The following is a 14,676-nucleotide window of genomic DNA, read 5'->3' on the forward strand; positions in this document are numbered from 1 at the left end:
TTTTTTTTTTTGAGATTTCATGTGTACATCCCTAAATGTTGATTTTTATATTTGAAACATGGCTTAATTGTCTCATAGTGCCCCAACCTTGTCAATGGTGAAATGTGTGGAAAATTATAATGTTGATGCTCAAATTCTGATTTTGTGCTTAATACTTGGTTTTATGGTGCCGCAAGCTTACAATTTTGTTAATAATACTATGTATGGTCTTAAGTCGAGAATCTCACCTTAAAATTTTGCCCAACATTTTTTGTTATACCATGGTGTATAAGATTAAGTTTTAAATTTTGTATTTGAAACATAGTTTCATTGTTTCGTAGCGTTGCAATGTTTGTTAATAATGTGTTGCTTTGCTTATATATGGATCAATGCTTTGTTTACCTTTTGGGTCGTATAGTTTTGATGAGTAAAGACGTGTAGATAATTTGTTGAGTGGTAGTTTTGATGAGGGTAGTTGGACAAATGCTAATAATTTGTGATGAGTGGTTGTATTTGAGAGTTATGAGTGTGAAACATGTGTTTTATTGGGATTAATGTAAGTTTCGTTTGAGTTGGATTTGAACCTTGTAAGTGGGTAGATGTATGATTCATGTTTGGAAAGTAAGGGTAGTAGGAAGTGACTTTAGCTTGCGTAAGGTGTTTTGGAATTGAATAAGATAATTGTATGACGTAATTGTGGATAATGAGTGATGTGTGATCTAGGTTGAGTATTTGTTGAGTGTTTGAACTTATGGATAGTGAATGAGGTTTGGGTTGCATATTAAGGAATATTATTGTTGAACATGACTTGAAAATTTTGGTGAAACAATGAGAAAGTAATTGAGGTACCTAAGGGTGAAATAAGATGATAACTTTGGTTGATTGATAATCGAGATATATGATAGTGGATTTAGTATTACCATGTTTGATTTTCGCGGTCATGAGAGTAAGAGTGTGGCATGTAATGCTGGAAGATTCAATCATATTGTTGAGATATTTGGTCATTCGTGTTATAGAGTGCAACCATTTAATTTGAATAGGTGTGTATAAGTGTGAAAGTGGTTGTGTGGGAATCCGACCCTATGAGTGGTAGTATAGATGTTGTTGTAAACATGCCTCCTAAACGTCAGGTAAAACGTCCTTGGTATACATTGTGAGCTGGTTGTAGTATTCCGTTGAATTAAAGTATTGTCATAGGTGATAATAATATCATGCCCATGAGTGTTAATGTGATTATGGTGTTTCACACTATTGTGCGTTTGTTGGTGACGATGGCGTGATACCGTCACCGGGTATAGGGGAATGCAATGTTTATGAAATAAATTTTGAAATATCATGTTTTTTTTTTGAGTTGGGTTGAAATAATGGCCATAAGGCCGTGAGTTTGTTTTAATTTGATTATTTGATGATATAATAGTCACCATCAGAGTCTATTAGCATTTGTGTGATGAAATAGATAAGTTTGGAACCGAGTTGAGAATGAAAATATTCCGCCCAAGTGACATTCGACCGAGTGGTCGCCTACTCGACCGAGTGGCCTCTTACACACGACCGAGTGACCTGCTTTGACCCTTGTTTTGTTGATATTTGACCAAATATTGAGTGTGTACCCTTATTTCGCGGTTATATCAATTGATTTGTGCTTAGATGAGCATGTTGGCCCCACATGAATGATATTTCGTGAATTGTTTACGTTTGACTTTAGGGTATGACATTTTGCAAGTAAATGGAAATGGTTGATTCGACATGAGCGGACTGATGACGGAAATGATATGATAATCCTGTTTGATGTGGGTTAATCGATATGATTTTTTTTTGTAAGAGTAAGATGAAAAATGCAAATTAGGTGTCGCACATTGGTCGTTTGCATGTGTAACACCCCCATACAACAGATGCAATGAAACCATATTATAAACAACACAAACAGCGCATCTCAATCTCCACAACTCCACCCTATCTCTACATATTTGACTACACACTAAAGTGTGTAGCCCTGCCAGAGTACCCATCGCAACAAGTAATCCTCGCCACCAGTGGGGAACCGCAGCCGTTCCCACCTAAGCCCCGCTCATCTCCATCGAGCGATAAACCCCTGTTCATTAATGTGCACATCCCTTCTGTGGCGGGTTCCACAGAAGGCGAATCAAGGGCGTGAAGCCACTTCCGCAAGTGACTCCACTCAGCCAGGGACGCACCCCGAAGATCACAGACAGTTATACAACGATAATCACATTACACTACCAACAATCACCAAATCAGAATCCAATGCCAATATGATATACAACAACAACAACAACAATTACCAACAACACTTATGTAACCAATACTGAGTAGGGATACCCTATCTGGAATGCAAACCCACAGACGGTCTTAGCAGCTAATCAGAATCTCTCCTCAACGAAACCTCCTCCTATAACATACATACATACAATTACTACCACAGCCATACAAATCACCCAAAACCCCCAACATTACCCAATGAGGGTTTAACCAATCTTAACGAAACATTATAAAAATTATATAAAAAGCTTACCCTCGACACAACGATCACAACGGCGTAAAGAACGAGATGATCCGACACTCCTAGCCTTGGGGATTTGTTAACAATGCGAAGAACACAACTTACGTAACTTCTTTTCTTCTCAAAAGGTTTTTAGAATGATAAAAGAGTTTAGGGAAAAGTGACGAATCCTTTTTATATTAATCTCGCATTATTAACAAAACCCGTCAAACTCAGCCCGTAAAACACACTTACTCGATCGAGTAAGTGACTTACTCGATCGAGTGACCATTACTCGATCGAGTCCCCAACTTACTCGATCGAGTACCCTACAGACAGGCTACTGTTTTGCGTAAAAAGCTATTTACTCGACAGAGTAAGCCTACAGGCAGACTACTGTTTTGCGTAAAAAGCTACTTACTCGATCGAGTGACCATTACTCGATCGAGTACCCTACAGGCAGACTACAGGCAGAGTACTGTTTTGCGTAAAATGATACTATTTAAAACTATATAGTATCATTTTATTTACACAATGTTTCGACCATAAAACTCAACGGATTTAATTCAAACTAATCGATTAAATAAATAAAAAGTGTCAACTTCCATGTCTTCGCTTTTTTTTTCACAAAGTAAACTAATACACTATTTTTTTTTTTATTCAAATGAGCGCAGTATATCGCCGATGAGAATCAAGCCCCCAACTTTATAGTTGGAGTAGGAGCTTTTACCACTTCAACTAACTCTTGTTCTCGTAAATAAATAGATTATATCGCATGAGTAACATCAATACTATATATTAAATCCAGAAACCAAGGGACTTCAATTAATTAAAGAAAGTTATACAAATTAATTATACTATATAGTTTTAAATCACTAGCACCGTGTGATGGACCCGATTAAGGGATCTCAATGCAAATATTATATAGTTTGGGTTAAAATTAAATTATATAGAAGCTTGGTAATTTTCCTAAACATTTGTAAGAGACTAAAACATAGTCAATTTTCTAAATATAACATAATTAATTAAGATGGTCAATTTCTTTAAAATAAAATAATTAATTAAGATGGTCAATTTCAAGGAGACTAAAAGAAAGAAGATGCTTGGTAATTTTCCTAAATATTTATAGAAGACTAGAAGATGGTAAATTTCCTTAAAATAAAATAATTAATTAGTATAAACATGCACACTGATGTTATTAATTATTATCATCATAAAATTATATATTAAATTTAAAATCTATGTAATTTTATTAAACTTTATAGTTTATTAGATGTATAGATATCTTAATTATTTAACATGCAAAAATATAATATAAGTAGATTATAAATAATTTAAGTTAGATTCCATAATATATTGTTCCGGGTGTAATTCCAGAGCAGTTACTTGTTACCACCTATGCTTGTAGAATGACGTCTTTGGTTGAATCCTCCTTTCGGTCTCCTGAAACAATGAACAAACTGAGGGCTCGGCTTTGGACCGAGCGAACTCACTCCGACGCTCAAGTCAGTAAACTTAAGAGGATTAAGTTATGTGTTACTTGGCGAAGTATATATTGTAGAGAGATAAGGAAGATATTACCAGATTATGAGGTGTTTAGGTTAAATTATGGATCCTTTCCTCAATGAGAGTTGAGGAGTATTTATAGACTTTCACCTTTTGTCACGTAGTGGCCAAGTGGCTAGCAGGTGGAAAGACTGATCTACCCTCGGCCGAGGGACCCATAGGAGGCCGGCGGGCCCTGTTGACTCGCCGCCGAGGGGTCTTGGATATGAGTTCGCGGATATGTGCCTTACCGGCTAGTTGTCCCGGCCCGAGACTCAAGAGACAGCCGACGGGTGCGTCGGTTAGTTAGTTTGTCTAAGTCGTTGACTTCTTTGTGGATATCTTTGACCTTGCTCAATATGTTGACCTGGTCAGCGGGTGCAGAATATGCCCCATCAATTTGCCCCCAGCGTAGTCTATGCCGTGGTATGGGCTCCGATGTGTGTTGAGCGTATATTCTGCGTAAGTAAAAATTTTCTGCCCCAGCTTCTTCTACCTCGGCTTGGTTCTGCTTAGGTCGTACCATATCCCCCCTCCACATGGATGTGTGAAGGGCATCCGATGTGGAAAAGAGAGTGACGTTGGCCGAGACCGGGGTTGAGAGTGCTTAGGTTGTTTTGATTGCCCCGACCGGTGCTACCTAGCTTGGTTGATCATGTGGCCGGCGGAGAACAGATACTTAGGAATTTGTTGAGGAAGATGAATAGGCAAAGAGATATGAAGGGACGTGTTGAAGACGCTTGGTCACTGTTGCATTGATTGACGTTCAACTGTTGCAACGATTGACATTCCGTGGTTGCATGTCCGACACGTGTCTCATTCGCCGATTGGTCGACGTTTCACGGGCTGTGCCCTGATTGGTCCTTCTTCATGGGCTTTCCCCTATAAATAGGGCAGTTAATCCCTGAAATTGGCCACCAATTTCACTTTCTCTAAAATTTTCTTCTCTCTAAACTTTCAAGGGCTTCTTTCTCTTCTAATCTTCAGAGTCGTTACTTCGGCTAGTGCTTTTCTTCAAGGTTAACAAACAAATTTTTCTCAATCTCTTATTTTGTTAAGTAATTGTTGCTACCATGTCTTCTGCTGATGCCGGACCTAGTAACCGTGCGCCGGGGGGTTCCCCGTCGCGTCTTGATGAGGAGGAGATACTAGACGCCGTCCCGATAAGGTCTGGGGGCCCTAGGTCTCATTCTCCCGAAGTTGACCCGAAAGTTTTGGAGGATTGGGAGGATGATGACGAAGCTGATGAAGACTTTGATGATGACGGTGAGGAAAGGATTCCTTCTGGTGATGAGAGGCCACATATCCTGGATCATGGCGAGGCCTGCATGACTGGTCTTGACCGTGCCTGGACCAATAAATTCGCCAGTTGTTCCGGTGGAACTCTTTTCGAGGGTCATTTCTCCTTCGGTGAGGGGTACAAAATTGTTATCCCTGAGGAGGGTCAGGCGGTCTGTTGCCCTCCCCCGGGTCATATCGGCGTATATATCAGGCACCTGGAGTATGGGCTCCGGTTTCCTTTGAATGAATACGTCATGGCCATCATCAAAGCTATGAACGTCGCTGTGGCTCAACTGCATCCGCTGGCCATTAGGACGATAGTTGGCTCCGTGTGGCTCTGTCTCTTTAAGGGGGAGGTCCCTACAGTTAACTTATTCCGCCGGCTTCATCATCTTCGGCCATCGACCCCCGGTAAAGTGGGGTGGTACAGCGTGCAGATGGAGTCGGGCTACGTTTCCGTTGATAAGCTTTCCTCCTGCAAGGACTGGAAAGAGCGGTGGGTGTACGTTAAGGTGCCGGATGACTATCCGCTGCCCTGGTCCTTCCAGCACCAAGTTAATTTGCGGTGCGAGAGTAAGGCAGAGCATGACAAATGGGTAACCCGGAGTAAGCTTAAGATGGACGCTTCGAAGGTCTATCTTAATGCGGATGAGGAGCGGGCGATGCAGCTGTTTGATGCTGAGAAGGGATGGGTGCCCCCGACTCAGATTATTCTTCAGGATGAGCGCGTTTGCTGCGTCGGCCTCATACCGGCCCTCAACCGGGGTGAGTAGGGTCGGTGTGAGGCCCATCTTTACTGTTATGCTCTGTTTTTAGAGCTTTGTTTTACTTCTTTCATGTAACTCTTATCGGTTTCTTCGGACCGGTTTGGCCAGGATCATGCGAGAGGATCTTGAAGAGGTTAGGGCTTGATAAGGACGGGAAGGTCGTTCGGCGGCATCCTCGGCCGACGCGCGTGATCGTAGGCGGCTCCCAACGAACTCATGGACAAGCGGTGAAGGCACTTTGGATCCGGCGGTGGCTCAAGCACGGGTTCTCGGAGGCGTGCCGAAGAGAAAACCAAAGGCAGCGTCCAGGTCGGCGACGTCGTCAATCCCAACTCCCTCTTCAACCCCAACGGTCCAGAAGGAGCATGTGGAGGTCGTCGATATCACCGAGGAGGTGGTGACCGTTGCGAAGGGCCCTCCTCCTCCAAAGAAGAGAAAAGAGCCACCGCCGGCTTTCTACGCTTCGGGAAAAGAATGATTCACCCGGTCCTTTATCTAAGAAGGTCCAGACTGGTACGGACCTAACATGTGGTTCACACTTAGCTGGTTCATTATGCATTCCCGATGACAGACTCTCTGATGTGTCAATGAATGTTGACATGGATGCGCTGTGTGAATTTTTGTAGATCCGTCGTCGGCAGCCACCGTTCTTACTGAGCGGCAATTAGAGAAGCAGCCTGAGAAGGCGGGTGATAGAAATGTCACCGTTGACTCCTTACTCCAGAAGGTTCCCCCCGCCGAGCTTGTGGCAGAGGGTACGAGAATATACAAGAGGCTGGCGAAGTGGACTCAGCTAGCCGGCTCCCACATTATGGAGTAAGAAAAGGTCATGGCCCAAGCTGGGCCATTGATCGAACGGCTTAAGCTTGATCTTTCCGCTTCAAAGGGGGAAGCCGGGAAGGCTAAGCTGGACCTCCTTGCTGCACGAAAGCGTGTGGAGGAAGCTGAGAAGCTACTATTGGCCGAGAGGGCCAAAGTTGAGGCTGCTGATGCCACCGATGCCAAGCTGCTGGAGGAGCGGGACAGGTATAAGGGTGGTTACGACGCCGTTGTTGCCAAGAGGGAAGAATGGAAGGATATGTATTTGGCTCAGTCGGAGGCACATAGGGGCACAAGGGCTATCCTTGCCCAAAGGGAGAAAGATATTAAGATGCTTCAAACTGAGATCATCCCTAACATGTGCGCCCAATTTCGGGATCAGGCCGAGGAAGCGACCAGGGAGGCAATCAAGAAGCTCATTCCTGAAGGCTCCTTCCCGTGGCAGGAATTTGACCAGCTTCTGGATGAGATGGCCGAGGCTGGGGAAAAAGCGGCTGCGGAGAAGGCGGAGGCGGCGAAGGCGGCTCAGATAGTTGAGGCCAAGGCGGCCTACGATGCAAAGGTGAAGGAGGCCAAAGAGGAGGCTGAGAGGCTAAAGGCACGTGAAAATGACGAGCTTTCCTCTGGGCCGGCCACCGAAGATGATGCTGCTGCCGATGGAGGGCAGCAACAAGCATAGGGAAACGGGCGGTTGTCACCAGACTCACCCGGCATCTCGGATAGCTTTATTGCGTTCGGGGCCAACTATTGAGCCTTTCCTCCCTGCCATCTTTTGGCGCTTCAAATGATATGTCTGTAACCTTTTGCTTTCTTTTCCTTGTTTTTGTAAAACTTTGGTAGGTTGCGTTTTGGCTTATCCCTATGGGGACGGCTGTCGTCTGTATTATTCTCATTTGTAACCTGTTATCATTTTTAATAAGAGTTTGCTTATTTTGCCTCTGGCTTGGCCGAGGTCTTTTCCTGTCTTCGTCTGAGTTGTCTTCTTACGTTATTAATTGAGCGCTTCTTTTGTTTCTACCTCGGCCTGGCCGAGGCAGCTTAGAATGCGTATCTCAACTGTGTTTAACGTTTTTTAAACATGTTGGCATGTTGGTCGCTTCCTCTTTCACTCTCGGTCTGGCCGAGGCGTCAGATTTGCGATTCCCAACCGCCGCTGTGAACATGTTAGCGTATCGACCGTTGTGTCCCCTGCCAGGCCTTCGGTTGGCCGAGGCGACTAGGGGTTACGGCGCGACAGCGTTCGTATCTTTAGACATATTGATCGCTTCCTCTGTCAGACCTTCGGTTGGCCGAGGCGGCTAGAATTGCGTCTCAACTGTACTTATACGTTCCTATGGCATGTTGGTCGCTTTCGCGAGTATCAACTGCACTGGTAGTGACTGCCGTAGCGTCTACTTCTTGGGGTGACTGCCCGGCTTGAGCCGTGGCGTCTACCTCGATATGACTACGGAGGGGATAAACACTTTGATGGAAAACTTGGATGATTCTTTATTAGATATGAACACGCGCCGGGGTGCCAACAATTGTTTTGGACACCTCCGCCGCTATACAAAGTATTTCCTGAGATTGTCAGTGTTCCAATGGCTCATCAAAGGCACATCCTCCATGTCGGTCAGCCGGTATGTACCCGGCCTCATTTCTTCAACCACTTTGTAGGGACCCTCCCAGTTGGCCGTTAATTTACCATGAATGTTTCCTTTGTTGGTGGCGGCCGACTTTCTTAGGACTAGATCCCCTACTTTTAAATCCCTCTTGTGGACTCTCCGGTTGTAGGCTCTTCTCATTCGGTTTTGGTACACTGCCAAGTTGAGGCGTGCTGTGTCTCGGCTTTCTTCGACCAGGTCTAAGGAGGTTCTTAAACCTTCCTCATTTTCAACCGGGTTAAAGGTGGCCGTTCTGAATGTCGGCACCGTTGCTTCAATTAGCGGGATCGCCGGACCCGTAGACTAAGTGGAATGGATGCACCCGTTGCTTCTTTCTCCGTGGTTCGAAGGGAACACAGACGCCAGGGTAATTCATCGCCCATCTTCCCTTTAGGTCTTCAACTGTCTTTTTCAAACCGTTGATGATTGTTTTATTGGTTTGCCTCACTTTGTCCGTTGCTCGTGGATGGCGAGACGGAGGAGTATGCAAATTTGATACCAAGTTCTTCCAACCAGTTCATTATTGTGTCACTCCAAAACTCTCGGCCGTGGTCAAATACCATGACTTGGGGTAACCCAAAACGAGTTATGACATTTTCCCAGATTACTTTTCTTACGGCCGCCGTCGTCTTCGCCGGGTATCTTGCTACGGACTTCAACCCATTTGGTGAAGTAGTCAACGGCGACAATCAAGTACTTTCTTCCTCCAGGATGCCGTTGAAATGGCCCTAGTAGATCCATCCCCACTGTGCAAAAGGAAGGGGACTAAGTACTGTTGCGCAGTCTCGGGAAGGTGCATGTATCACCGGAGCATGCATTTGGCAGTTGTTGCATTTTTTGGTTTTGGCTCTGGAATCCGCAAGCATGGTGGGCCAGAAGTAGCCGGCTCGGAGAGCTTTGTGGGCTAGTGTTCTTGCCCTCATGTGATGGCCGCAGATGCCTTCGTGAATTTCTGACAGTATTAGCTCCGCGTCGGCTGGGCCGACACATTTCAGGAGTGGCCTTATCACGGACCTCCTGTACAATTCCCCTTCAGATACCAAGTACCTTGCTGCGATCCTCTTTATCTTCTTCGAGAGACTGCGGTCCTCCGGTAATTCATTCGTCAGTTTGTATTTTATTATCGGAGACATCCACGTCGTCTCGGTCTCTATGTTACACACCATGCCGACGGCCTCAGTAATGCTCTTGGCCTTCCTGATGTCTACCAGCACGGTTCGGCTGACATTCTTGACCGTTGAACTGGCAAGCTTTGAGAGAGCGTCGGCTCGGTTGTTCTCAGACCTGGGAATGCATTGTATCTGAAAAGATTTTAACTTTGAAGTGTCAGCTTTTACCCTTTCCAGGTATCTTACCATCCCGTCGTCTCGAGTCTCGTACTCTCCTCTGATTTGATTAGCCACTAAAAGTGAATCTGTTTTCAAAATGATGTGCTCCGCCCCGGCAGCTCTAGCTAGCTCGACTCCGGTTATCACCGCCTCGTACTCGGATTCGTTGTTGGAGGCCGAGAAGGTAAATTTCAAGGCATACTCAAACTCGTCCCCGTTTGGGCTGATGATAAGGATGCCGGCTCCTGAACTGTTCGCCGTGGAGGACCCGTCGGTGTATACTTCCCATACCCCGGGGTGTGATTCTTCTTGGTAAGTGCACTCGGCAAGGAAGTCTGCGAGTGCTTGCCCCTTTATCGAGGGCCTCGGCTTGTATTGAATGCCGAAACCGGATAGCTCTACTGCCCATTTGATGAGCCTGCCGGATTGCTCAAATTTTTCCAATGCTTTCTCCAATGGTTGGTCGGTTAAGACCATCACGGGGTGTGCGTCGAAGTAGGGTTTCAGTTTCCTCGCGGCGACGACGACAGCAAAGGCTGCTTTTTCAATCAGCGGGCAATTTTTCTCGGCGGGCAACAACGTATGGCTGACAAAGTAGATTGGGTGTTGCTGTTTGTCTTCTTCCCGATGATCACGGACCGACCGTGGCCGAGGTAATCGCTATGTACAGATATAGCGTCTCCCCCAGCATCGGCCTGGACAGGGTTGGGAGAGTCTGAAGATGGGCTTTCAGTTGCTTGAAAGTTGTGCTCTGTTCTTCCCCCCAGCTGAAGTCCTTATTCCCCTTCAACACTTTGAAGAATGGGGTGCTCTTGTCGGCTGACCGAGAGATGAAACGGGCTAGAGCCGCCATCCTCCCGGTCAGCATCATAACCTCTTTTCGATTCCTCGGCTCCGGCAGGTCCAGGATTGCTCGGACTTTATCTGGATTGGCATCAATTCCCCTGGCGCTGACAAGCACGCTGAGGAACTTACCTGCCCGGACACCGAAGTTGCATTTCATTGGGTTGAGCTTCATCTTGTATTTCCTTAGTGAACAAAATGTCTCGTGTAAATCGGCTAAGTGCTCACTGTCAGACTTGCTTTTTACAATAGCATCGTCGACGTAAGCCTCAATGTTTCGCCCTTTTTGATTTTGGAACACTTTGTCCACCAGTCTTGTGTAAGTTGCGCCGGCGTTCTTCAAACCAAACAGCATCATTTTATACATGTATGTGCCGTTAGCAGTGATGAATGCGCATTTAGGCATGTCTTCCTCGGTCATGAATACCTGATGATACCCTGAGAAGGCGTCCAGCAGCTCAAAGATAGTGTAGCCTGCCGTGGCGTCAATTAAACTATCTATTCGAGGCAAGGGATAGCAATCTTTGGGGCACGCTTTATTAAGATTGGTAAAATCTACACACTTCCTCCACGCCCCCGATGACTTCCTCACCATTAAAACATTAGCTAACCACTCAGGATAAGTACAAGGCATGATAAAGCCCGCCGCTAGTAATTTATCTACCTCGGCTTTGATGGCCTCATCCTTCTCGGCTGAGGAGTTCCTCATCCTTTGCTTGACGGGCGGCGGTGGAGAGCACGTTCGGCTTGTGAACAATTACCTCCGCTCACGCCCGGCATCTCGGCGAGTAGGCGAAGACGTCTTTGTTTTTCTTCAGCAGGTCTAGGAGAGCGGCCCTGAATTTTGGCTCCAGGTTAACACCGATAGTTACGGTGCGCCCTGGGTCAATTTCCACCTCTTCAGTCTCGGCCCCCTCGACCATGCCGACAGTTGCATCCATGTGGTCACCCTCCTGTTGTAAGGATGGGCTCTTCCCTTTCTCGGACTTCTTTGCCACTTTGAGGGATTGCATGTTGCACCCTACGCGGATATCCGGACGTTGACCACCTCGTCCTTCTCGTCCTTGGAGACGAGCTTATGCGCTTCCCCGGTCGAGACATACATCGTGTCGGGCCCGGATGGACATTATCTTGCATCGGCCTCACTCGGAGTGACTCGGCCTATGAGAACGTTGTAGGCGGACGAGCCGTCAATGACCATGAACTCGGCTAGGACATTCTTAGCCGCATTCCCTCGCCGAACATGTTGGCGATCGATTGATTGGGGGGTACCAGCCGGCCCCCGGAAAAAGCGTACAATGGATTGGTGCAGGGGCTCAAGTCCTCAACCTTCAAACCGAGGTTGAGAAAGCACTCTCTAAACATGATGTTCGTGTAGGCGCCTGTGTCAATCAGGCACCTCTTGACCAGGTGGTTGGCTATGTCCAAGTGGACTACGAGTGGGTCGCTGTGAGGGGCGATGACTCCCTCGTAGTCCTTCTTCCCAATAGTCATATCGGGGATGTTGGAAGCGGGGATCGCTGTTTTGGGCACAAAGTTGATGGCCTGATACAGCTCGTTCAGGTGCCGTTTGTGCCCGTGAGCGGACCCACCGTTCTTGTTGCCCCCGATGACAACATGGATTACTCCTATCCGTTCAAAGACGGATTTCTTATTTGAACCGCCGGCATCAGTCTTTTGGCCTTTGGCAACATATTTGCCGAGGCTCCCCTTCCGGATCAGCTCTTCAATGGCATTCTTCAGATGCCGGCTGTACACCGTTAGGTGTCCGGTGTGGCCGTGGTACTCGCAGTACTGGCTCGTGTCACCGTTCCCCCTTGGCCTGGGGGGCCTTTCCCACTTCTGACCCTCGTTCTTGCTCAGGGCGAAGACTTCGGCAGCGGATACAACCAGGGGGGTGTGGTCATTGTATCACTTTTGGTGGTACTGTCCCGAACTCCCCCCGGCGCCCGCCGAGTTCTGTTTCCTGGCGGACCTGTCAGACCGTGACCTATTGTTGTCACGTCGTCTTTCATCCGGGTTGTCCTCCCGGCGGCTCTTACTCTCTGAGTGCCCGGTCTCGCCGGGGCCTACCCAGGTTTTGTGGTAGTCCTCCACCTTAATGGCTTGGTCGGCCATCTTCCTGGCGGAGTCTAGGTTCAGGCCGCCACACTTGATGAGCTCATTTTTTAAATCTCCTCTCGGGAGGCCCTTCATCAGTGCGAAGGCCGCCAGTTCGCTGTTCAGCTCACGAATCTGCTGAACCTTGGCGTTGAACCTCTTCACATAACTCTGGAGAGACTCGCCTCCCTCTTGTCTGATAGTCAGGAGGTCCGATGTCTCGACGGCCCTCCTCTTATTGCAAGAATACTGGGCTAAAAATATGTCCCTTAGGTCGGCGTAACAGTATATCGACCCATCGGGTAGCCCCTTGTACCAACTTTGTGCCATCCCATGCAGTGTCGTTGGGAAGACACGACACCAAACCTCATCGGGTTGCTCCCATACCGACATGTAAGACTCGAAAGCCTCAGAGTGGTCGGTTGGGTCGCCTTCTCCTTTGTATGATATGGGTGGCAACTTTAGCTTAGTTGGCACCGGGGTTTCTAGGACGTAGGCGCTGAGGGGTTGTCTGACCACGTGTCGAACGACACGCGGCGATCGGCTCCTCGCATCCCTAGTCCGGCTCCTCTCCTCGTGGCGGGAAGGGCTTCTTCTCCGACTCTGGTGAGTCGGGCTTCTTCTCCGACTCTGGCGAGTCGGACTTCTTTCACTCCTCTGGGGCAGGCCTCGTCGGTGCTGCGGCGACGATGTCCTTCCGCGAGTGCGGGAAGGACTTAGGTCTACCACTAGCACTCTGGGCTCCTCCGGCGTCTTGACGGGGTCAGCTTCCCCTAGTGCTCCGTTCAAGTTTCTCGGAGTCACATTTTGGGCCCTGGTCTCCTGGGCGGGTTCCGCCGCTCTTGTCGGTGTGACAGTGTGAGTCGGCGTACTACCAATTAGGTCCAGGAGTAGCTTCAGTTTAGCTGCATCAACCACATGTCCCATGATGGTGACTTGGTCGGCGGGCAGCGGCGTATCTGGTATTATTGGCATCCCATACTCCGGTTGGATTACTCGGCCGGTGGAGGGTCGCGCAACCCAGTAATTGTGGACGGTATCATCTTGGCGAAGGTCGGTTTCGTCAGTCACGAATACCTCTTGTTGTTTCGACATCTTCTTAGCTTTTTGGGTGGGTTTTTGTTTTGTGTTTTGTTTTTTTGTTTGGGAATGAATGTGACTAGCTTCTAGTATCTTTCCCCACATACGGCGCCAATTGTTCCGGGTGTAATTCCAGAGCAGTTACTTGTTACCACCTATGCTTGTAGAATGACGTCTTTGGTTGAATCCTCCTTTCGGTCTCCTGAAACAATGAACAAACTGAGGGCTCGGCTTTGGACCGAGCGAACTCACTCCGACGCTCAAGTCGGTAAACTTAAAAGGGATTAAGTTGTGTGTTACTTGGCGAAGTATATATTGTAGAGAGATAAAGAAGATATTACCAGATTATGAGGTGTTTAGGTTAAATTGTGGATCCTTTCCTCAATGAGAGTTGAGGAGTATTTATAGACTTTCACCTTTTGTCACGTAGTGGCCAAGTGGCTAGCAGGTGGAAAGACCGTTCTACCCTCGGCCGATGGACCCATGGCAGGCCGGCGGGCCCTGTTGACTCTCCGCCGAGGGGTCTTGGATATGAGTTCGCGGATATGTGCCCCTACAAGCGCTAGTTGTCCCAGTAGGGACTCGAGACTCAAGAGACAGGCCGACGGGCTGCGTCGGTTAGGCTGTCTAAGTCGTTGACTTGCTGTGGATATCTTTGACCTTGCTCAATATGTTGACCTGGTCAGCGGGTGCAGAATATGCCCCATCATATATAATATTGCATAATTCTTTCGATTAGATTTAATGCATATATATAATATATTTATATAAATATATAATCCTCTTAAAAT

The sequence above is a fragment of the Silene latifolia genome, chromosome 7 (assembly GCF_048544455.1).
Source record: "Silene latifolia isolate original U9 population chromosome 7, ASM4854445v1, whole genome shotgun sequence".
NCBI lineage: Eukaryota > Viridiplantae > Streptophyta > Magnoliopsida > Caryophyllales > Caryophyllaceae > Silene > Silene latifolia.